The sequence below is a fragment of the Dermochelys coriacea genome, chromosome 21, assembly GCF_009764565.3.
Source record: "Dermochelys coriacea isolate rDerCor1 chromosome 21, rDerCor1.pri.v4, whole genome shotgun sequence".
Classification (NCBI taxonomy): Eukaryota; Metazoa; Chordata; order Testudines; family Dermochelyidae; genus Dermochelys; species Dermochelys coriacea.
Genome location: NC_050088.1, coordinates 7255829 through 7280610, shown reverse-complemented (window position 1 = coordinate 7280610; position 24782 = coordinate 7255829). Strand labels below are relative to the sequence as shown.

Here is a 24782-nt window from a genome sequence, read left to right as displayed (position 1 = left end):
CATCTGGCAGCTAGGTACCTCTTGCCAGCTTCCTGTGAAATTACAATGACAACAGCCTGGGGGCCCTCATCTGGATTCTGGCAAAGGGATCAGTGTCAGTAAATACAGATTATTTACTAAATCAGTAAACAGTGGTCACGTTACCATCTTATTGGTGACACTTTTTTCTTCCATCTAATTAGAGAGCTCCAAGGCATGTCCTCTAAGGAGATGGAAATAGCACACAGGAGAGACACCCCAAAGGTCCAGAGATGGGCTTATGGTGCTCTGCCTGTAATAGATAAGGGTGACTACCAAACAGATGTTCTCTGTCAGCAGTGACTTGAGAATTTTGATCTGGTCCAAGAGGGAACTGTAGGACTAATACCCACGACTCTTCCTGGGATACATTTTCCTCGCTGTGCTGCCTGTTCCCTGCTCCAAAGAGCTTAGAATGTAAAGACCTGGTTCTCTAAGATGCTGAAGGATCTCTGTTCCCACTGATTTCAGCAGGAGCTGGGTGGTAGCTATCACCTCACATGGAGCACATGGTATGTTGCAAAGTCAGACCCAAAGTAAAGACAAGTCAAACGAAAGACTGTTTCAGGAGAGGGAGGGTGAGGTAAAGAGCTGGGGAAGCCTGCTTGAGATGGGTCTGAAGGTGCAGAGAATAACAGGGAGATAGTTCTGGACCCTGGGTTTGGGAGCAGCATGATTAAAAAGGGTGGAGTGAAATGAAAAGACTGGGAAGAACGTAGAGACCAAGGTCGGGAGTGGAGGATACCAAAAGGAAAGATCTACCGATGGGGGTGTGCATAGGTGCTGATTCTGTGGGTGCTCCGGGGCTGGAGCACCCACGGAAAAAAAATGGAAAAGAACCCGACAGCCCCACGGATCAGCTCCTTCCCCTCCCCCACCCCACACCTCTCAGGCCCACTCATCAGCTCCTCCCCTGCCCACCCAGGGCCTCCCGCGCCGCTGCAATCAGCTGTTGAGTGACGTGCAGGGGCAGGAAGAGGCAGAATGGGGTGAGAAGAGGTGGGGTGGAGGTGGGAGCTTGGGGGAAGGAGTGACGTGGGGGCATGGCCTGGGGTGGAACGGGGGTCCAGCAGCCCTGGGGAAATCACAAAGACGGTGCCTCTGGGCGTGTGACTAGCAGATCTCTGCCATCTGTGGGTATGTCCGTGTTGGCAATATCATTGGCATTAGAGGGGAAGGATAGTCGCAGGGAAATGATATCTAAGCTCTCCTCTGACTTTTTTGGGACAGTAGTGAGCACAGAGATGGCTTAAAGAACTACCTGAACTGGTGCTGGATTCTCCCAGGGCGCCACAGTTAGTGGGCCAGTTTATTCCTAGAACTGTTGGAGATGGGATTTTATGTAGTACTTACACAGACTGCAACAAAGGCCCTGTGGATTGTCCAGGCTCAAGCTGTGTTGGTCCAAGCTACCGTGCTGTTGAATGTGATAAAAGGTGGAAAATGTATAGACAACGTATGGGGATCGGGAGGTGGCTAGCAACCTGCAAAACATCTTGTTAAAAAAGAGATTGATACATTGCTGAAGGAATACCTGCTTTCTGGAGATGCATCAGAAGCTGGACCTCCACCGGCTCCTGCAGCCTTATATGTGAAAAGGAAAAAAAAAATGTATTCTGTGTCTAAATTATAAAGTTATTGAGCACGTTGGGTCTAATTTGGGTAGTTGGGTTTAGTTTGAAAGTGCTGGGCTGTGTTGGTGGCCTGTGATACCCGAGAGGTCAGACTAGATCTGGTGATCCCTTCAGCCTTAAACTCTGACTCAGCGCCATCACTGCTGAGTTAGGCTAGCCTGCTGGAGCACTCCCATTGCAAAGCCTGTGTCTGCATCTACAATGGTGCCATACTAGCCTGTGCGTTGGGCTGGATTTTGAGCAGGCTGTCTGCTGGTTTTTAGCCATGCATTAAACTGGGCCACTCTGTAAAGTCATTCACAATAGATGGGTCCTGCTGATATCACACTATGAGGGGCGGCTGGGCCAAACCTGAGTGATGCCGTGACACCGCAAGCCAAGTTGTGATGCCTTGAGCAGAGAGTTGGGGCCAGCCCTATGGGACAGGAGCCACCGCTGTGGGCTTGCTCTCCACCCCCCCGCCTCTCTTTCCCCCCATTCCCTGGGGCTTCCCCTCTCCACCTGGCCAAGGTTTGGGTTGTGGTGCCGGGGCATATATGTTGTTTTGAATGGCAAAAAAAGACAAAATGCAGTTGGCAGGTCACCTTTAGTAAAAGGTTTGGGAACCACTGGTTTAAATCACCCTCAAGACCAGGTTAGAGGTTTTTGTATGTAAGGAGGGTTGGAGCAACACCAGGGTTGTAGTGCAGGCTAGCTCTGCAGTCAAGACATAACTGGAGACTCCTGTGATTCTCTGGCTCAGACGTATGGATCTCTTTAATGTCACTGCCTTGAGCCTATCCCGGTACTTGTGCCAATGTATGCGCATGTTGGTGTTTTTTTTTTTCTTGCTGCATTCTGGGTATGGCTGATGATTAAATTCTCTGTAGAAAAATGGCATTTAGAATGTCCCAGAATGTGAATTCCTGCAGGGGAGTGAGAAACCACAAATCCTGCTTTGTTCTTTCAGCCCTTAGAGGACAAACAGAAGTATTTCCTTGGTGAGACTGTTGATTGTTTCTCTGAGCTTGTCACGGCGGCTGTTGTGACTTTTTCCTATTTCTGCTCCCTCTTCTTCCTTCCTCAGGGCAGGCTCCTGCTTGCTCCCTTGCACCCATAGGTGACCCCAGAGGCAGTGGAACTCTGTTTCCAATGCATGGCGTAGAGAATGAGATGTCTGCAGAGGACAGCCCCACAAGGAGCTTTGTGAGTGCCCATGTGCAACAGGGCTGAGGAAGGCAGGGCAGGAGGGGATTTGGGGCTCCAGTTGGTGTATATTTTACATGTTTGTAAAACAGGTGGATTCCACTCTCACTCCACCCTCCTTCCCGTCACAGACCTTAAGTTACAGCTTTAGCAAACCTGAAATGGTTCTGCTGCCATTCAGTGGCTTTGGGGTCAAAGATGCTTCCTTTCTCCTTCCCCGTTGTTGCAGAAGCCACCTCTGCTGACCCTGGCTACGGGCACTTGTTGATGGAGTGGGGGATGGAAGAGTTGGCCTTCGGAATATTTTCCAAAGCAGTCGCACTGCCCAGCTCTACATTTGGGAAGGGAAGAGGATACGCGATTTATCAACTTCCCCCTCCCTTTAAGGTATTACTGAGCCCCATTCCCTGGGCACTCGTGCACGCTCTCTCTCCGGGAAGTAGGATGGAGGCAGTTAAATGGAGCGCACACAAGGTCACAATTCAGAGGTCCCTATTTGGTTTGTCTCAGGCAAGCTTCCTCAGGAGCAGGTCCTCTGTGCAGGTCCCAAATGGGTTATAAGGAGTGTGTTGGGCCTTGAGCTGAGTCATCTGCAGATGGGATCTCCCACACTGAGTTTTTTTCCCCCTTCTTAGTACAACCTAGAAACCTGTCCCTGTGCTCCATACTTGGCTTTCCTAACTTCTCGGTTCAGCACGGTCAGTGACATGAGCTTATTTCCAACAAAAAACCTCCTGCGGACCTTTTCCTCCTGTCTGGTGGGTTGCCTGGCACTATTGGTTTTTATTACGCCTGACTGTGGTTTCTGTCCCATAATGCTGCATGTTGATAAGGTGCATGCCTTGCTGCACAGAAAGGTTAAAGCCCGAATCCTCTGAGGGCCTAGGAACGGGAGTATGTGCTTTAAACTGAGTGCAGAGGGGCTGCTTCCTGTTCCAGGGAAAGATGTTAAGGAATTTGGGTGTGTGAGAAGGAGGTGTTGGGTTTTCACCAAATTCTCCTTCATTGTTACCTGTCAGTTTCCCAAATAAAATGAAGCTAGTGGCTCTTATTACACCCATTGTGCTTAATTCTGCTGTGATACACTAGCCTAACGGGACCAACTCAGCTGACTTCAATGGAGTTACTCCAGACTCTCACCTATGCAATGGGAATGACTCCATTGGCTCCAGTGGGATTAACATGGATTCATACTGATGTAACTGCAAGAGCAGATTTGGCCTCTGGTTTCATTTGTGTTGCCAGAAATTTGACTCCTCCAATACAGGCAAACATTGTTCTTGGATGTTCTCCCAGGTGCGTGTGATTTCACAATTGCAAATTGTGGATATAAAAGTTCCTGCATTCTCCTCTCCCCTCCAGCATTTTGTTACACAAGTGAACTCAGCAGCTGGTAATCACTCAATGGATATTACCTTTTTATTATGTGCTTGAGTTGGGAAAGGCTGAGGCTTCTAATAGCTCGCATTCAGACCCCAGCAGAAGGTGTATATATCTGGTTAGATATAATCCACAAAGGAAGGTGAGATCAAAAGCAGATTCTCTTTGAAGACAGTGGTACGTAATTGAGGCTTTACCACTTAAACTTGGATGTTGGGAAGGCCAAGACTATAACAGGGTTCAAAAAAGAGCTAGATAAGTTCATGGAGGATTGGTCCATCAATGACTATTACCCAGGATGGGCAGGGATGGTGTCTCTAGCCTCTGTTTGCCAGGAGCTGGGAATTGGGTGACAGAGGATGGATCACTTGATAATTACCTGTTCTGTTCATTCCCTCTGGGGCACCTGGCATTGGCCACTGTCGGAAGACAGGATGCTGGGCTAGATGGACCATTGGTCTGACCCAGTCTGGCTGTTCTTATAGTCTTACTGGTTAAGATCATGCTTTTAAATATGTCTGTAACAAAGGCTTCTCTGAGGTCTGTTGATGGTTTGTAGCTTAATGCCATTTTGTGATTGAAATGTGTCAAGAGGCAACTTGTTTTCCTAGCTGTACAAACGATGTAATGGTGATGCTGTCAAAAAGATGATCAAGTGATATGGTATCTGGAACTACCCCACTGAGCCATAACATCAGTCTCTCTCCCTGTATGTTCCAGTTTTGGTCATAAGGGCTTTGTGAAGGAATTATTTACACTGTTAACAACTTAGCTAGGGGTCCTCTTGGCTTATTTCTTCCTGGACTTTAAAAAAAAAAAGTGGCATATGTTGTGAGAGCTGAGGGTAAAGGCAGCTCTGAGCAGCGTGTGTGCAAAGACCACCACCACCCAGGGCAGCGGGAGGAAGTTTGCTTCATATAGCTGTGGTGTGACCACATCTGGAATATCTCACTCAGTTCTGTACTTTGGTTTGCCAGAATAATACTGGCCAATTGGAAAGAAGTTGAGAGAATAAAATTATCAGGGGACTGAATGGATTGAGTTTGAGGGGAGGTTAAAGGAGCGAAATATGTTCATTTTGCCTAAACCATAATTAAATTGGTTGGGGATGAGGGAAGCATGAATTTATATAAATACTTGAAGGGTATTCCAGGAGATGGGATTGTTAAGCTTGGTACAAAGAAGTAAAATGAGGAGGAATGGGAAAGGGGAAATTTAGACTGAATGGGGAGGTGGGAAATCCTGACAGTGAACAGGATTAGGCTGTGAAGTTGTCTTCTCTGGGAAGTACTGGGCTCTGCATTCCTTGGGACTTTTACCCCTCATTTGGACAAAATACTAATAAATGTACTGAAGGGAAGTAAGGAAGAAGAAGTACATTATCTAATTGACAAAATCTATCTATTATATCTGTCGTCCCATGATTTAGAGCCAGCCATAGAGGGAGTGACTCATCACATCATCTTAAGGTTGCTTTTTTGACATGTATGTTCTAAGCTCTGTGAAGCAAAGATGCTAATGTTAAATCTTTGTAAGGTTTGTCTGTTTTACATGGTTTCTGTTTTGGGGGTCAAATTCTGCTCTCAGTTATTCCAGATTTGCATCCCCCGTGTAACTCCATCCACTCTTTACTGTGTCAAATGCTTGCTGTTTGAGAAACTAATTTAAAAAAAAAAAAAGTCTTCTCAGGAAAAACAATCCAATTGCACAATTACATAAAAGTTGCCCCAAAATCTCAGATCCCAAGAGGGGAAATATTCCAGAGAAGACTCTTACACTAACATGCTTAAAAAGCATGATTTTAACCCAAGGCAAAACATCAAATTTTTTTTTGGACTTGCACTGATGAACCTGAGGGCAGAATCTGACGTTCTGAAAATTTGCCTTGATGTTTTGCAATAATGTACAAATGTGCTCATGGTCTGTGATTCATTAAAATGTTATGGAGATCAAGAGGCTAAAGCCAAGATTTCAGTTGTAACTAGTGATATTTTTTTCAAGTGCCTTAGCTTTGTGATGCCTAACCAGAAACACCTTTCGAAGGGGTCCTGATTTTGGGGTGGGGGTGTTCAGCACCCTCTGAAAATTGGGCCCCTTTAAGGTGTCTCAGTTTGGGCATCGGAAATCACTAGTTGCTTTTAAAAATCATGGCTTAAAAATTCTAGAGAACTCTTAGAAAACTTATAAAAGATAATGTACAGATTCTTTACAAATCATTCATTCATTCTGATTTTTGTGTCCCCTCCCCAGCCCCATTTTCCATAGGCTGAATAATAGTCACCTGAAATCTTTAAGACAAGCAACAAGTATTTAAGAGACCAAGGATACAGTGTTAAGGTAAGACACAGCACCTCGCTTATTTCAATCATAACCAAATTAGTTTGAATTGAACTTCATACCGGTTAACAAACTAGAGAAGCTAACCCTGGGCACAAGGCTAACTGTGGCTATGGCTGCTGTCCAAACCAAACCCCCGAGTAAAGGTCTAGTGTGACAGTTAGCACACCTGGGATTGAACCAGGGACCTCCAGAATTAAATGCATGAGTTGCTACAGCTAAAGAGAGACAGTTTAGAGCGATTTGAACAACTCCTATCCTCTGAGGATTGGCCACAAACAGGAGGACCTGTAACACACACTCACCAATGGCTTTCACTAGCTCTCCAAAAAGAAATATGAATCCTAATCTGGATTTTACAGATGATCCCCCAGCTTTATATTAACAGGACAATGAAAACCTCAGATCTTGAACACTCCTCATCCTGGAGGTGTTATCGCTTTCCATTTGATTCTAAATTTAGTGACTTGAGCCTCTGCCCAATTAAAGACAATGAAAAATTTGGGGACCAAAATAATGATTCCAAAGCTACTTTGATTGTCTGTGTGCCTTATTCCCCTTTCCTTCCTGGTTGGTGAAAACAGTACTGAAATAATTGCATTACCTTGGTGGAAAGCATGTTTAGCTGCTTACCGAATTCAAGAGCAGTCTATGATAACTTAATTAACTTATTCCATCGGCCAAAGAAAAGCTCAGTAAATCAGTTTAATATTTACCCAGCTTGTTTCCTATCTTAATTAAGTGTGTGTGGATCTTTAACAGAATTGGAAACTCTGGTGCAGAGATCCAACTCTGGGATTGGTCAGCTTTGATGTGGGCAAATACTGAGAATAGATGCATCCCCAGCTAACCTAACTTGAGCTTGTTGTGACTTGGTTGCTTCTATCCAGAGCTGCTGCTGTCCAGACACTAAAACAGAAGAGTCAGCAAGCGGCATGCACTCCATGTGTCAGTTTCAGTGTCTGGAAAGCAACATCACCTCCAGGCAGTGGCACAGCAGATCAGATCAGCTTCAGTTGTATCAGAATGCCCTTGGTTGAAATAAATAATCCATGTGGATTAGTCCTTCACTGCTTCAGAAAAAGGTTAATTTCTAGCCCTGCGTTTGAGCCCTACTTATGCTTTATGTGGCATGATTTAAAAAAAAAAATACTTTGACAATTGAATTAATGGCATGCTTTGACAGCAAGTGTCAGATCCTTTCGCCAAAGGACATGGTTGATTTTCCAATATTTTAAATTATAAATCACAATTGGATGCTTTCCTAAAATATATGCTCTCACTGAACCACAGAATATTAAGCATGATGTGGGAATCACTGGGTAGACATCTGTGGCCTATGTTATACAGAAGGTCAGACTCTATGATCAAAAATGGTTCTTTATTGCTGTAGGTGAAATCTTGGCCCCATGCAGACTTTCATTGATTTCAGTGGGGTCAAGATTTCATTTTATGCATCTCTGGTCTGATACTCGAGTCACAGCCCGTTTCTTGAATGAAGTAAGAAGATCTGCCCGTGTTGTGAGTGAATTACTTAAACAATCCTCCCAGCTGTTACAAAATAAAGGATAATAATAGCAGAAAAATATTAATAATCAAATGCCATCAAATCATCTTATATTACTTCAAACCTTAACTAAAAACCTCAGTACCCATTTGCAGTCGGTGAAATAATTTGAGAGCTCTTAACACAGCTCTGAAATCCAGCTATCTCTGGGGTGGAATACAATAACTATTTAGCCGTGCACAGGAACAGGAGGTGCAGAAGTAAATATCCACTTGAAAGTGCAATTTGGGTTGACACTGTAGCTTCCTGAGATTAAATCTGACTGGGACACAAAGGTTAACACTCCTTCTCCTAAAGACAGTGCCCTGGGATCTTTATTGATCACTAGTGGTCAGGACCTTATGTTTGCATCTTCCCTGGAAGATGTAAGGATAAAGAACAGTGGAATTCAGGTTTCAGAGTAGCAGCCATTTTAGTCTGTATTCACAAAAAGAAAAGGAGTACTTGTGGAATTCAATTAGGCACCAAATAATTTCCTGGTTTATGAGTAGTCAGGGAAATTTTAACCCCTGGGCATCCACACAATGCAGCTCATGCAATTTTGCTTCATTAACCTTTTCCATCTGAACAGAGGAAAGTGTTGTGTTCAGTGTCTGGCCCTGTATATTTGTGACATGTTACATCTTGTCATAGGCTGCTGTGATACAGCTGAGCAGATGCAATTTAACCTACGTGACACCACATGCAGGAGAATGTAAACACTTCATGGGGCACACAGAAAAGAGCTGACTTTGGTGACAAACTGTCTCCTCATCTGCAGAGAAGCCATTATTATTGCCAGTATGAAAAGCAGTGTGGCCTGTGGGCGACCCCTTCATGTAGTCTGGGAAGTTTGGGAATTTAGGACTTGTCTATATGAACAATTAGACTGCAGGAAGCTGAGGTATCAATCTACCCCCACGCTAGCCTGCTGTGGTTTAACTGTCCATGTGCACTGGGTGATGTGCATTAATCATTGGCTAGAACACTTTGAGCTAGTCCCATTTCAAGAGGAACTACATCAAAGCACTCTAACAAACTGTTAACGGTGCATCAGCAGGGACTACACCAGTGGTTCTCAACCCCCGTGGTACACAGAGGCCTTCCAGGGGATACATCAACTCATCCAGATATCTGCCTAGTTTTACAACAGGCTACATAAAAAGCACTGGCGAAGTCAGTACAAACTAAAATTTCATACAGACAATGACGTGTTTATACTGCTCTATATACTATACAATATGTGAAATGTAAAGTATAAGTACAATATGTGATATGTAAACCAGTTGATTTGTTTTATAATTATATGATGAAAATGAGAAAGTCAGCAATTTTTCAGCAATAGTGTGCTGTGACACTTTTTTGTATTTTTATATCTGATTTTGTAAGCAAGTAGCTCTTAAGTGAGGTGAAACTTGGGGTACACAAGATAAATCAGATTCCTGAAAGGGTTACAGTAGTCTGGAAAGGTTGAGAGCCACTGGTCTACCCGAACAGCTGGCTAGCGTGGGGTAGATTCACACCCCAGCTTGCTGCAGTCTTATTATTTTGTGTAGACAAGCCCTGAGTCTCAGCTGTAACCTTGCTGGTATTGGAGTCTCCCAGGACTGTGGACAGGGAACGTGCAGTGGCATTCCGACTTGCTGGTTCATATGAACACATGTTGTGTGGGACCTTAGGTATAAGGTTGGAGCCTAATGTCTTGTTGGAATGATAATGACATGGGCCTTCAGCAAGTCACCGAGAGCCTGATATTTGGAAGTGATGAGCACTTGCAGTTCTCATTGCTTCTAAACGGAATTGTCGGCTATCAGCACCACTGGAAAAGCAAGCTCTTAACCTCTCTGCATTAGTTTGTCTGTCTTGGGGGTTCATGTAACATTCATTGCCATAGTACCCGGGCACTGTTTCGCCATATATAATATTGGGATGATGATACCTGCCGTGCTGGAGCATCACAAGAATGGCAAATGCAGCAAGTGAAGAGAACTATAATTCTCCTCTAACTAGTTTCAGAGTAGCAGCCGTGTTAGTCTGTATTTGCAAAAAGAAAAGGAGTACTTGTGGCACCTTAGAGACTAACAAATTTATTTGAGCATAAGCTTTCGTGAGCTACAGCTCACTTCATTGGATGCATACTCTAACTGTAACATCCTCTGTTCCATCAGGCTGGATTTGGGTGGAGTTTTCTGCGTTGGTGGATACGATTTGACAATACTTTGCCTTTCCTAACTCCCATCTGAGCATCTAATAGCATTTCCTGGATAGGAATGAATGAAGCATCACATAAGACGGGTATTTATCCCCAATTTACAGATGGGGAAACTCAGGCAGAGAGCGAGGATGTGACTCGCCCCTGATCATATAGTGAGCCAGAGTTAGAATTTGGTCTGTGATTCCCAGTACCATGTGGTTGGTCTACTAGAGCATGTCGCCTCTCTCTGGGTGTTGCTTCTATTGACTTTGCCTGTGATTATCTGCTGCTTGCTGCAAATCCCATAGGGCCCTGCGTGCTGGCCTTGAGAGGGAAAGTCTATGGAGGGGAGATGAAGTGAACTAGCGTGTGAATCCAGAAGGAGAAAGCTGGGTTTTCCAAAGCACTTGCTGTGTGAATTGTGTAACGATGGCTGTTCATAGTGATTGCAGTGTGTGATTAGCAATCTGCTAATCACCAGATGAGAGATGCTGCTTCCTCTGAGGTGAGGCGAACCAGGGGAGCATGCACACAAACATTAACAGCTTTTATGTGGAGGTGATGGGTTTTTGATCCTGCTATTTGCTCCACATTGTAGGGGAATTTCCCTTCTATATAGTGCTGATGAAAGGTGCCAGGTTGCCAGTTCTAGGGGCCAAAGGCCTCTGTCCATCCACAGAGCATGGACAGCAGCAGAGAAAAATTATCTGCATGCTGTCCTGCCTATATGCCTCAAATGTCTTTAAATGGTCCAAGAAGGGAGCTCCGTCTCCATGATCCCGTCAATCCCTTGCATCTCTGCTGAGACTGCAACAGTGCAGTGTTGTGGAGGAGCAATTAATGCCAGTTGTGGAAGCGATCTGTATGGTGTCATCTAGTCTATTGCAAATTGGACTAAGATCCACCAGATTCATTTCATGCAAGGGCCACTGGAAAGTCACAACTCGGTCACAACTTTCAGTCACTATCAAACCAGGGTTGGCTTAAAAATGGATGACCTGAAGGTTAGAGGTTCCACAGCCTCTCACCAATCCACTGAACCATCTATTCTTCTCTTTTGCTTTTCATAAAAGCTTGATGTACCTTTATATGATGTAGTGCGATAACAGGGCAGGAATGTGGCCCATCAGTGGTGTGTAATTCCATCTGCTCTTTGCATGTGCTATGCTGCCCTTTAAGCTCATCTCTCCTCAAACTCCCTTTGCAGTATTCCTTTAAAGTTACTCCTCGTTCTCCTTAAACAAGATTATAATAATAAACCAGATTACAATGTAAAGTGTGTCCCCCATAAGTAACTGTATAAATAGGTTTCAGAGTAGCAGCCGTGTTAGTCTGTATTCGCAAAAAGAAAAGGAGTACTTGTGGCACCTTAGAGACTAACAAATTTATTTGAGCATAAGCTTTCGTGAGCTACAGCTCACTTCATCGGATGCATTTGGTGGAAAAAATACTCCGTTTTTTCCACCAAATGCATCCGATGAAGTGAGCTGTAGCTCACAAAAGCTTATGCTCTAATAAATTTGTTAGTCTCTAAGGTGCCACAAGTACTCCTTTTCTTTTTGTATAAATAGGCTTGATGGAATTTAATTTTTTTTCTGATTTTGGCAGTTATCCATGTTTGTTTTTGGGTTTTTATTTTTACCTATTTAAATTTTCACACTTGTGTAAAATTATGGGGTTTCAGCATTTCCCCCCCCCATTTTTATTTATTTACATTTTCACCATTGTGGGAAATTATGGGGGTCAGACAATAGGGAGTCAAGCAATAATTATATAAAGACAGATTTGACAGTCAAAAAGTTAAAGCTTTATAACTGTTAAAACACAAACTATCAACATCACATGTCAAAACAGACAAAATAAATATCCTTAAATCAAACTCTAAGAAGTTCTCAAGCAGCTTTTTTACTTTCTTTGCCTATCTATAAATTTTGATTATTATCGATGGAAATATTTTTTGTTGGTTTGTGTGTGTGTACAATGAAATCAACATTTACCAATAACTATCTCATCCTTCTAAGCCTAAATATAAAGAAGAGCCCTAGACATCCCCAAATTGTCAAGAGACCATCTTGGTTGATTTCATTTCAAATGAAGGTTGAGTTCCCCAACCCATCTGCCTTACATGCAACATTTATTGTCATTGAAAGGAAACCTGAATAAACTGTATTCTGTGACATACTTAATGGAAAACAAAAGGAACTTCCATGAATGATTTTTCTCACCATTTCCAAGTCCCATTGATGAAACGAGGAGATGTCAAACAAGCATATAGGGAGAGGCTTTGTCCGTGGAGGGTGGGAAATAGAGTTTGGTTTGCTCATTACTAGAGCTGTGTCAACAAGGTGCCCCTGCTGCTACAGGAAATTGCCCTAAAAATCTGCTGATCAACTGTCAGATTGAGAATTCCCAGCAGGTACTGTGCTTTCATAACTATGACGCATTGGTTTTTTTCTTGTTAGCATCATTCAGTAAATGAAGTCCAAATCATCTCTCTCCACGGAATGTTTTCATGTGTTAAGTCAAGTTCTGCTGTTGGTAACAGAGCTATAAAGCTAGAGTAATTCCTTCTGTTGATGACCTTATGGTTAAGGCACTGGACTGCTACTCAGATGATCTCAGTGTAGTTCCTATCTCTGCCACATTGCTTGTGTGGCCAGTGGCAAGTAACTTAACCTTGCTGTGCTGGGATTCCCTGTGACAGACTGATAATATTCTGAATGAGCTTTATTGAAGTAAGTTTAGCATCTTTGGAGTTGATTGTATTACAAATACAAATGTTTAGGGGCTATTGCGAGGTTGCATGGAACTTCTTTAGCAGGAAGACAGATAAATGCTATCTCTGGAAGGCATTAGGAAATTCAGTGGTCTTTTTGGAACAATATATCTAAAGTGGATTTCCTTGGAAGTTACCTTGAGGTGAGGAGAATGCAAATTCTTCCCCTCTGCAGCCAACCTTTTGAAGGTTTCAACTTTTTGAAGATGCATCCTGTGAGGAGAGACCCATTGTATACTAAATACCTGCTTCTGGGAATTCCAGATTCAAGACCCCTGAACTAAAGGTGGACTAAACTTGTCACGAGTTTCCTTGTTTTGAGCTGAAGCTGTGATGAATTTTCAGAGTAGCAGCCGTGTTAGTCTGTATTCGCAAAAAGAAAAGGAGTACTTGTGGCACCTTAGAGACTAACAAATTTATTAGAACATAAGCTTTCGTGAGCTACAGCTCACATGCTCACATGCATCCGATGAAGTGAGCTGTAGCTCACGAAAGCTTATACTCTAATAAATTTGTCAGTCTCTAAGGTGCCACAAGTACTCCTTTTCTTTTTGTGATGAATTTGTAACCACAAGGAAACCCCAAGGGTGGGGTGTTGAAAGACTTCTCCTGCCAGAGCCCATGTTAGAGTTGGGGTGAACTCTGGTAAGCTTGTTAGAATTTTTGTGTAGGTTCTGTTGTTGTTTTCAGTGGGTTTTTTTCTCTAGTGCCTTTTACCTTAAGAATGAAGTAGACTTGTTTAGAAAGAGCTGTGGGGTAACGTGTATCTGTTGCCATCACTCATGTCAGTCTCTGAAGTGAAGCAAGCAGGTCTGTTTAGGCAGACTGTCTCTGCTGGTTTCAGAGTAGCAGCCGTGTTAGTCTGTATTCGCCACAAGTACTCCTTTTCTTTTTGTCTTTGCTGGGAAACACACAGTGAAGGCAGGGAACTGCTCAGCCTAGGAATACCCGTGTAAGAAGAGGGGGAGAGGTGAAATGCAATGGATTGGGGAAGTCAAGAGCTGGTGTCCTTGTTGAACCACTCAGGGGAAATACAGGCGCAGGTGTCCTAACCTGTGACATTCCTCCTTTGTAAAATGGGGATAGGAGTACACTCCATCTCAGAGGGGTGGTATGAGGATAAATCCACTAACGTTTGTGAGGCGCTCAGATGCGACAATGGTGGATAAGTACCTAGACAAAGAGACCTTAAGTGAAGTTGCCCCATGCTATAGTGTGACTCAGAGATTTGTAAGGAAACCGATTACATTATAAAACTGTCACCTTAACTATCAGACTTGTATAACAAGGCTGATAAATTCCAAAGCTGTGAGCTACAGCCATTTCCTTGAGTATCAGCAAGTCAGATTATTCAGTTCCTCCTGCCTTTTTTTAAATAGTAGTAGTAGTAATAATCAGAAGCTGTGTGCATTTGTGTGCAAATCTCACAATTGCAAACCTGTGTTATAACTTAATATGAATGAGCTGATTGACTAGACTTCCAATGTTTTGCCCTATATCCCATGCTATGGGTTCTGGCTGCTTCTACATACCAGTTAATTTGCTGGGTGATTTAAGGAACCTACTACTATTTCTAGTGGTAGCCTCACACTCGGTATCAAAGGCTTTTTAAACATACAGCTCGCAGGGCATGAGCTACTCGTAATCCCCCCAATGGATATGCATGCATGCCGCAGGGATGCTACAAAGGATGAGATAGAGAAGAGGGTGCAATGTACTGTGAAATAACACAGAGAAGTGATGCGAGGAACCAGTGGCCCTGAGAAACAGATTGTTTCCCTGTGCCTTTCTTCTGAGGGCAGGTTGGAAACTGAGCAGGAGAGGCTATTGATTTTAATACAAAATACATTGATCTATCTTGGGTTTTCTATAAAGCCTAAACCTGTAGTGTTTAAGCTGCCTGCTTTATATACCAAGAGGAGTGTTTGGACGTGAGTGAGAGAGGTTATCTTGACTTCCCCTGCGTGGCAGTGCAAGTGTTGGTTTGTAAAAAGCATGAACTTATGAGCAGATATCCAGAGAGTTCAAGTAAGCTGAGACCAGTCAAACCTTACCTGCTTTAAGTGGCAGCTACACTTCTCTTCTGCTGAGGTGTGTGTGTGTGTGTGTGTTAGTCCTCTGGCTGTAGTTATCTGAAGTATCGTTCTAAAAGCATTTCTCTGATCATGAGAACTAGCGTTCTTTCTGATTACAGGCATTCCCTCTTTATAATGCACTGAGACCATGATGATACTTCTTTAGTGACAGAGCCCTTATTTGCTACGTTTGCATGCCTCCCCCTTTTTTGTATTCCGCTTTTGCTCAACAAACCTGGGGGGGGGGCAAAAGAGAGAACAAATTAAGATAGCTGAGTTGGTGTGTGGCCTGTGAGTTGAACATGCCAGGATGCCCACAATAGCCCCAGGTTTGGCATCATGGCTTGGACTTAGTGTTGACTGAGATCCCTGCCTCTCTGTGTGCTACTTTATCGTTGCAGCAGAACAAACTGATTTTATGAAACAAAGCCCCACTCAACTTTAAGCAATTCTGAAACTACTGCTCAGACCTAGTACACATTACTATGTTTCCTGATTGGGTCTCACAGGATGTAAATCAGCATTGCTCCATTGCCTTCAGTGGAGCTATGTGGATTTATACCAGCTGAAGATTTGGCCCAATAATAAGAGTAGCAGTGTTATTAACAAGACAATACCAATAATTATTCTGCAGGCATTCTCCTTATCCCAGGGCACGTTTCAAACTTGTGCCATTGCACGCACAAGGTAAAAGGACAGGAAATTTTATGGAGGACAAGGGGGACAGAGTATGGAATGGAAGAAGAATTTTTTTCCTCTTGATAGCAGCCGAGAGGACTGTTAGAATTGGGTTACATTCAAAACTCCAAACATCAGCCTTTATATTGCCAACCATTTTGGCATGCTCCGAATAAGAGGCCTGATTCCTGCAATGTGCTGAGCACCCTCGGCTCTTGTTAACTTTGCTGAGGGATGAAAATGCTCAGCACCTCCATTGGATTGTATCCAGTATTTTACTCAGGGAATCATGCTGCGTGTGGAAAAAAGAATTGGCTGAGAGGAGGACAGGAAGCCATTAGAAAAGAATGACAGTAGTGGCCAAAGCGTAGGCTAGAGAGTTGGAATAGAAACTGGTAGCCCCCAGCTTGGGTACTGACATCTTCTGTGAACTTGGACAAGTTGTCAAACCCATCAGTTCCTCAGTTTCCCCATTTTATGAAATGATCATGGTACCTATGGCAATTGCCATTTTAAAAGCCCACAGAATTCCATGCCCTTAGGGAAGAGTCCCATAGAGTATATTAAAAAATAACCTTTCCATAGAACTCTCTAGCAGGGTTATAATTCTCTATGCTGTGGTGTTTTTTTTTTAAAGCCTGTAAAGAAGATGTAATTTTCTTTTGTGATGTATGTTTTTACAGTTATATTATAGGTATATTCTGTATTCTAGTCTCCTGATGGTACTTTACCATAAGGTTTATGTCATATTCCAAATATAGGAAGAAACTGTGGTATCTAGCATACCATTGCATGCAAACTGTTACCTTTTTAAAGGTGACCACTGCACCTATCTCAAGGTTGGTTTGTACGGCTATATTAGCCGACGTTCCTAGAACACTTTGACCTTCTCAGGTGGGAAGGAAAGGGTGGAGAATCACCCATTGTTAAAGCTTCTGTAACTCTGAGGCACAAGGCAAGCTGGGAGTCCCTCGATGGTGAATCCCAACTCTGACAATCTGGAAAGCTAAACATATCATGGTCTGCCTCATGTCCAAGCAAATCCCAGCATCCTTTCGAAGTGGCAATGGGAATGGATGGAGTCACTGGTGAATGGAGATTAAACATTTTAGAATAGCATGAACTGTGACACCCCCCAAAAAACCCATTTCCTTGACCCCTTGATCTGTGTGGATTCCCTGATTGACAGCTGCAGCATATGGGTTCCTGTAGGAGGCTTCTCACACCCGCAGAACAATGAAACAGATGGACAGCCTTCCAGGAGGGTTGAACAATAGCTGTCAGTGGGGGAGGTAGGGCTGCTGTATACCAAGGTTAACCGCTCCAGCCATGATTACAGCTCCACAGCATTGCAGATGGACTGCATCAGGCTGCTTTAGGCCCTTTACTGAGACTAACCCAGTGGGGGAGACAGGACCTGGAGGAGGATAGGGGAGACAATGAGGGAAGAAGAGAGCTGAGGTATGAAATTTTAATGAGGAGTTAATTGCCAATTTCTCTCAGCAGGCCAGCATGCTGGTATAGCATCTCGGTGCAAAACTATAGGGTGTTGAAATCCCTATAACTCCAATATGGTTGGGATGGATAGTATTTTCTTTATCCCATGTAATTTTTGTCTTGCAGACTTTTCGTAACTTTACTCTATTTTTTGGTTCCCACCCCATGCCCTAACCCCTCGGCCAGTCTCTATCAGGTCCAATTGGCTCAGCTTGGACACTAAAGGTCCCGCAACTGCTTTTCCTAAAAGTGGGGATTATCCCCAGTGCCACTGTCCAAAAATTACATCCCTGCGCTGCTGTGCTGTGTGCCAGTTGCTGACTGCTTTCCACCCTTGCATTTTACGATATAATTGTGTGGTATGTAGCACATTGGATGCCACCTGATGGAGGCTTCTAGGTGCTGTAGCAATATAAATAGTTATTAATAATACTGGGTATAATCTGCAAAATGCTTTGTGATTAAATGTGCTTTACAGATATGAGCCTAAACCGTAACCTTTGGGTTCAAATCTGAACCTTGCAAAATTTGGGTGAGTTTGGAGCCAGCTGTTAGGTTTGACCCATTGTAGTGATCAGGCCCAGCCATAGAGATTGGATCCAAAAATCTTGAGAAATTTCTTTTTGGGAGAAGGTCTTTTGGGGTCTCTGGTTTGGGGCTTATCCCCAAGACGTATAGAATAGGATTGTGAGGGATGCGAGACCTTCCAGAGCTTTAAACTATGGAACAGGCTTCCTGGTGCAAACCTGTCTTTCATACCCACCCACCCCCTAATGCTGGGCAGGGGAAAAGAGTGTTAGAGTTGCTAAAGGGATTTTGTAATGAAAGAAGAGAAATTACCTGGCTTTGTCTGGGTTTGTTTGTGACAATCACTGTGTTCTGAAGAACAATTATGAAAGCTGAACGTAACTTCAGAAACGAGTACACGGCACTCTTCTCTCTCCTTTCTGAATAGAGAGGACAGAAAACGCTGCCCTTCCTAAGGGTTTCAGATAGCTGCTGTCTGGAGGAAGGGTACTCTCCGCTCCAGTTAGACCTATGGGATAAAAGTTTCAAAAGATCCTATCCTTTCCCCATATCTGCTATGTAGTGTGCTGATATTGCTATACATTGACCTTGCCACCTGCACAATAATACAACAAATGTTTTAAGTGGCTTCTTAAAAATGCTTGTAGGGATTCACATGTTCAGAAAGAATTGGTTTGTGTCTGAGTATTATATATTGTGGGGGGTGGTGTATGTAGTTTAGCTGTTAAAGTAGACAGGGTGTGTATCTGTGTACATACATAATATAATATAATGAAGGATCTTATTTTGCCATCTTAAACCTCAGTCCTGCAAATTGTTCCAGGGAGGCAGTTCTCACATGAACAGTTCACAGGATTGGGGCCCTAACAATCGTCTTGCATGCAAGTGATGGCTTTTGACGCAAGTGACGACAGGTCCTGTTATCGCCAAACAAAAGGAGAGGGCAAATTTACAACCTTGAAGTCAGCAACCCGGAAACCCAGCTAGCATATTGCATGTTGGGGGGCGGGGGCAGTGAGAGGGAATGGAAATAAAGCAGGAGAGGAAGAGAGATCCCAGAAACCAGTTTTTCCGCACCCCCTCTCCCTCTAGTTTTCATTAGGGAACTACTTTTTTTTTTTTTTAAACCATCAATTTACACTGCATAAAACTTAATGTTTTCCCTCATTTTAAAAGGTTTCAGAGTAGCAGCCGTGTTAGTCTGTATTCGCAAAAAGAAAAGGAGTACCCATGGCACCTTAGAGACTAACAAATTTATTAGAGCATAAGCTTTCGTGAGCTACAGCTCACTTCATCGGATGCATTTGGTGGAAAAAGCAGAGGAGAGATTTATATACACACACACAGAGAACATGAAACAATGGGTTTATCATACACACTGTAAGGAGAGTGATCACTTAAGATAAGCCATTACCAGCAGCAGGCGGGGGAAAGGAGGAAAATCTTTCATGGTGACAAGCAAGGTAGGCTAATTCCAGCAGTTAACAAGAATATCAGAGGAACAGTGGCGGGTGGGGTGGGGGGGAGAAATACCATGGGGAAATAGTTTTACTTTGTGTAATGACTCATCCATTCCCAGTCTCTATTCAAGCCTAAGTTAATTGTATCCAGTTTGCAAATTAAATCCAATTCAGCAGTCTCTCGTTGGAGTCTGTTTTTGAAGCTTTTTTGTTGAAGTATAGCCACTCTAAGATCTGTGATCGAGTGACCAGAGAGATTGAAGTGTTCTCCAACTGGTTTTTGAATGTTATAATTCTTGACGTCTGATTTGTGTCCATTCATTCTTTTACGTAGAGACTGTCCAGTTTGGCCAATGTACATGGCAGAGGGGCATTGCTGGCACATGATGGCATATATCACATTGGTAGATGCGCAGGTGAACGAGCCTCTGATAGTGTGGCTGATGTGATTAGGCCCTATGATGGTATCCCCTGAATAGATATGTGGACAGAGTTGGCAACGGGCTTTGTTGCAAGGATAGGTTCCTGGGTTAGTGGTTCTGTTGTGTGGTGTGTGGTTGCTGGTGAGTATTTGCTTCAGATTGGGGGGCTGTCTGTAAGCAAGGACTGGTCTGTCTCCCAAGATCTGTGAGAGTGATGGGTCGTCCTTCAGGATAGGTTGTAGATCCTTGATGATGCGTTGGAGAGGTTTTAGTTGGGGGCTGAAGGTGATGGCTAGTGGCGTTCTGTTGTTTTCTTTGTTGGGCCTGTCCTGTAGTAGGTGACTTCTGGGTACTCTTCTGGCTCTGTCAATCTGTTTCTTCACTTCAGCAGGTGGGTATTGTAGTTGTAGGAATGCATGATAGAGATCTTGTAGGTGTTTGTCTCTGTCTGAGGGGTTGGAGCAAATGCGGTTATATCGTAGCGCTTGGCTGTAGACAATGGATCGAGTGGTATGATCTGGATGAAAGCTAGAGGCATGTAGGTAGGAATAGCGGTCAGTAGGTTTCCGATATAGGGTGGTGTTTATGTGACCATCGCTTATTAGCACCGTAGTGTCCAGGAAGTGGATCTCTTGTGTGGACTGGTCCAGGCTGAGGTTGATGGTGGGATGGAAATTGTTGAAATCATGGTGGAATTCCTCAAGAGCTTCTTTTCCATGGGTCCAGATGATGAAGTTGTCATCAATGTAGCGCAAGTAGAGTAGGGGCATTAGGGGACGAGAGCTGAGGAAGCGTTGTTCTAAGTCAGCCATAAAAGTGTTGGCATACTGTGGGGCCATGCGGGTACCCATCGCAGTGCCGCTGATTTGAAGGTATACATTGTCACCAAATGTGAAATAGTTATGTGTCAGGACAAAGTCACAAAGTTCAGCCACCAGGTTAGCCGTGACAGTATCGGGGATACTGTTCCTGACGGCTTGTAGTCCATCTTTGTGTGGAATGTTGGTGTAGAGGCTTCTACATCCATAGTGGCCAGGATGGTGTTTTTAGGAAGATCACCAATGGACTGTAGTTTCCCCAGGAAGTCAGTGGTGTCTCGAAGATAGCTGGGAGTGCTGGTAACGAAGGGCCTGAGGAGGGAGTCTACATAGCCAGACAATCCTGCTGTCAGGGTGCCAATGCCTGAGATGATGGGGCGTCCAGGATTTCCAGGTTTATGGATGTTGGGTAGCAGATAGAATACCCCAGGTCGGGGCTCCAGGGGTGTGTCTGTGCGGATTTGTTCTTGTGCTTTTTCAGGGAGTTTCCCCACTGTTCCTCTGATATTCTTGTTAACTGCTGGAATTAGCCTACCTTGCTTGTCACCATGAAAGGTTTTCCTCCTTTCCCCCCCTGCTGCTGGTGATGGCTTATCTTAAGTGATCACTCTCCTTACAGTGTGTATGATAAACCCATTGTTTCATGTTCTCTGTGTGTGTGTATATAAATCTCTCCTCTGCTTTTTCCACCAAATGCATCCGATGAAGTGAGCTGTAGCTCACGAAAGCTTATGCTCTAATAAATTTGTTAGTCTCTAAGGTGCCACGGGTACTCCTTTTCTTTTTGCCTCATTTTAAAAGTGATTGCAAAACACTGTTCTGTAATTGTCACTTTTTTAATTATGTGAATGAAGCCCATAAAATGATAGGTAAATGTCTTCTTGGGAACATTAGTAACAGGAGTTTTTCTAATTGCTATGAAGAATGTCCTGGTGGATCTGATGAGTTGATTTAAAAACAGTTCTCCACTATGGGGTATTTTATTTATTTAACTTTATCATGGGATGATTTTTTTCCTTATTTTCAATTGTTGCTTTTTTTTTGTTTCGCTCCAAATCGAGGGCCCGGTCCTGCAAAGAGCTGTGCACCCTTTGCCACCAATGACTCCATCGAGAGTTCAGGGTGCTCGGTGTTTTGCTCAGGTGACAAGGAAGGAATATGTTTTAATGAGAATACACTAAGGCCCGATTTCAGTAAAGCACTTAAGCACATGCTTAACTTGATGTGAGTGGAACTGCTCAGGTGCTTATAGTTAAGTACCTGCTTAAATGCTTTGAGACTCAATCCTGTTCTCATTGAAGCCAGTGGTAAATCTCCTATCGAGTTCATCGGGGCTGGATCAAGCCTTTGGTAAATAGGGATGAGGACTACTTATGGCCTGGGCTTTGCTGAATCTGGACGAAAGGCGATATTCCAAAGAGAGATGGGCCCGAATTAAACCCCTAAAATCCAGGATATTCTAATCCTGGGACTGGTTGGAACCAAATCTGGATCTAGACTTTACTGCTTGGACCCAGTGCTGATTCTCACTGAAAGTTGTATGTTTGCAGCAAAGGGAGACATTTTCACATGCAGTGCACTTTCATTGTTGCTCAGCCATTGACTGTGTGCCTGCTTCGAATGGTTAATGTCTGATGCGAGGGGCGGACATGAGTAGCCTGGCTGAAGAAGTAATGACCTATTTGAGTAGCATGTGGTTCATGTTCTATTAATAATCAGAGCAAGTCCTAAGCCTCTCTTCTGGCCCTTCAGCTCTTTCTGCTGCTTAGCTAGCCAATGATAATTAAACATTCCCCTCCCATCTCTCTTATCTCTGCATGAATAGAAGCTAGCTAGGAAACTTGCTCACACAGAGCAGATGGAAGTCTCAGGTTGCAGGGGTAGTGGGGACGGAGAGAGAGGTTGGGCAGATTCATCAGGAAAGGGATGAAAGGTTTTCTAACTCAGCTGCCCGGAGACAGAAGAAAGAATAGATTCCTGTCATCTTGAGGCAGGCTGACCAAAGCTAGAATGTACAAACAGCAGGTCGAAGGCTCTAATCCTCTACAGTTATCCTTTTAGTTTTCCCAGGCTGGGTGAGTGGACTGCTGCCTCTGAAATGAAATAAAAAGAAAAGGAGTACTTGTGGCACCTTAGAGACTAACAAATTTATTAGAGCATAAGCTTTCGTGAGCTACAGCTCACTTCATTGGATGCACGAAAGCTTATGCTCTAATAAATTTGTTAGTCTCTAAGGTGCCACAAGTACTCCTTTTCTTTTTGCGAATACAGACTAACACGGCTGCTACTCTGAAACCTGAAATTAAATAGTATCCTTGAATAACCTGTCTGAGAAAATGAAGGGTAGGAACCTGCAGTCAAATACCTAGAACTATAATTCTTTTAGGAAGATCAAGTGTGATGAAAATGCTACAGTTACACAGCTCTGTGGGGGGGTAGGGTGCCCAGATGTCCCGATTTTATAGATTTCAGAGTAGCAGCCGTGTTAGTCTGTATTCGCAAAAAGAAAAGGAGTACTTGCAGCACCTTAGAGACTAACAAATTTATTTGAGCATAAGCTTTCGTGAGCCACAGCTCACTTCATCGGATGCATCACGAAAGCTTATGGCTCACGAAAGCTTATGCTCAAATAAATTTGTTAGTCTCTAAGGTGCCAAAAGTACTCCTTTTCTTTTTGCGATTTTATAGGGACAGTCCCGGTTTTTGGGTCTTTTTCTTATATAGGCTCCTATTACCCCCACCCCGTCCCAATTTTTCACATTTGCTGTCTGGTCACCCTAGTGGGGGAAAAAAAATTAAAACTTGATTTTTTTTCTTTACTTTGTTACACTGAGAAAGTTTAAAAGTTGCCTCGACTTATTTCTCCTTTGCTACTAACTTGAGTTGTTTGCAGACATTCTGCTCAGTTTTGATCGTTGGTGTATAAATATTGTCTTTACCAAAGAAGATGAAACTTGAGAGCTTGTGAAACCGTTAGGAAAAGGTGTGCACTCTGAAAGAATTATAACAGTAAATGGGTTTGAACTGTTTTTTCTGTGTCATCTAATTAACTGACAGAGGTTTTTACTAATAAAGAACTTTTACCCAGTCTTGAGACTGTGAGCTCCCCTAGGCAAAGACCGTCCTTGCATAACGCACATTTTCAATTTAGTGGTATCACCTAGATGCCGACCAGGTATAGCTCCATAGTGCTAGGTGCTGTACAATCGCTGCCTAGAGGAGCTTATATTGTTAGCACCAGGGCTGGCTCCAGGCATCGGCAAACCAAGCAGGTGCCTGGGGCGGCCAATGTAAAGGGGCGGCAGGACATCGGGCTCTGGGGCGGCAATTCGCCCTTGGCAGTTGCGGGAATTTGGCAGCCGCTCCGTCCCAGCGTGTTGCGTGCTCAGCGGCAATTCGGTGGCGGGGACGTGACTCTTCTTCGGTTGCTGGCGGCAATTTGGCAGCCGCACCATCACTCCGCCTCTGTGTTCGGTGGGCAGGATTCCGCCTCCCCGTTCGGCAGCAAGTTTTTGTGTGTGTTTTTTTTTTTTGCCGCTTGGGGCAGCAAAAACACTGGAGCCGGCCTGGTTAGCACTTATCCAATAGCAAATACTAAGCAAGGGGATCTTTCCTCTTTGATGCGTATGCATATCAAGAGGTGAATAGACCCCTAAAATAATGGGCTAAACCTAAAGAGGCTGCACCTGCAACTCTCACTAACCTTGGGTCAATACGTCAGGGAATTGCGTTTGCCTTGTGGAGCCAATTGAATCATATTTGTCAGATAGTGTGCTTGATGAACTTTATGATGGTTTCTGGAGAGTTCTGTTCATTTGTCCAGCTCGTTTTCCTTAAAATAACAGACTTTTTAAAACCGACTTATTTTCCCCATTTATTTTTAAAGTAGTACTAATTATCACTATTTTTGTACGTTGCAATCCACTGGTACGCAGCTTTTGTTACTATAATGTCTGCAACTTGCATGAAGTTTACTTTTAGACAGTATTCTGTGTACAACAGTACTTGAATCACTTAGGCATGTGAAATGTATTAATTTGGGGCTAAATATAACTGTATTCCTGTTTGCAGTGGTACACGTGGACCAGTACTTTCCTGCGTTAAGTACTTCCCAGAAAAAGAATAATGGATTATATTTTTAGCTTGGGAAAGTGCACGCTCCCTGCTTGCAAATGCAATTTCCTCATGCTAAATGCACTGAGTAACTGCACCTCTACCAGATCTGCACTTGCAA

The 24782-nt window shown here is 43.6% G+C and overlaps 1 protein-coding gene across 49 annotated transcripts in view; it reads left to right on the top strand.

Moving 5' to 3' along the window:
• Window positions 1-24782, top strand: part of NFASC (neurofascin) — a 182008-nt gene that overhangs the window by 49589 nt on the left and 107637 nt on the right. For all 49 annotated transcript variants that reach the window (XM_043500386.1, XM_038379847.2, XM_043500401.1 and 46 more), the window contains exon 2: window positions 6468-6554. The gene's annotated coding sequence lies outside the window, so the exon portion shown is untranslated. The remainder of the gene's footprint in view (window positions 1-6467; window positions 6555-24782) is intronic.